The following is a 396-nucleotide window of genomic DNA, read 5'->3' as shown; positions in this document are numbered from 1 at the left end:
AGAAGAAGAAGAAGAAGAAGAAGAAGAAGAAGAAGAAGAAGAAGAAGAAGAAGAAGAAGAAGAGGAAGAAGAAGAAGAAGAAGAAGAAGAAGAGGAAGAAGAAGAAGAAGAAGAAGAAGAAGAAGAAGAAGAAGAAGAAGAAGACACATAGCGCAGGCGTGGCTGCTTGGTAAGAAGTTTGCTTTCCAACCAAATGGTTCCGGGTTCATATATGTATGTATATGTGTGTGTTTGTGCGTGTGTGAGTGTGAGTATTTGTGTGTGAGTGTGTATGGTTTGTCTTGAACAATCATCACTTGACAACAGGTGTTGGTTTGTTCACTTCCTCGTAACTTAGCGGTTTAGCAAAAAGAGACCGATTGGCTAAGTACCTGGCTTTAACAAAAAAAAAAAAAA

At 38.6% G+C, this 396-nt stretch overlaps 1 protein-coding gene across 4 annotated transcripts in view; it reads right to left on the bottom strand.

Moving 5' to 3' along the window:
- LOC106883437 (uncharacterized) overlaps positions 1-396 on the bottom strand; it is a 155399-nt gene that overhangs the window by 144696 nt on the left and 10307 nt on the right. The window lies entirely within an intron of this gene.

This window comes from Octopus bimaculoides, chromosome 4 (assembly GCF_001194135.2).
Source record: "Octopus bimaculoides isolate UCB-OBI-ISO-001 chromosome 4, ASM119413v2, whole genome shotgun sequence".
Lineage (NCBI taxonomy): Eukaryota > Metazoa > Mollusca > Cephalopoda > Octopoda > Octopodidae > Octopus > Octopus bimaculoides.
The sequence above is the reverse complement of the archived record's forward strand: the minus strand, read 5'-3'. Positions and strand labels throughout refer to the sequence as shown.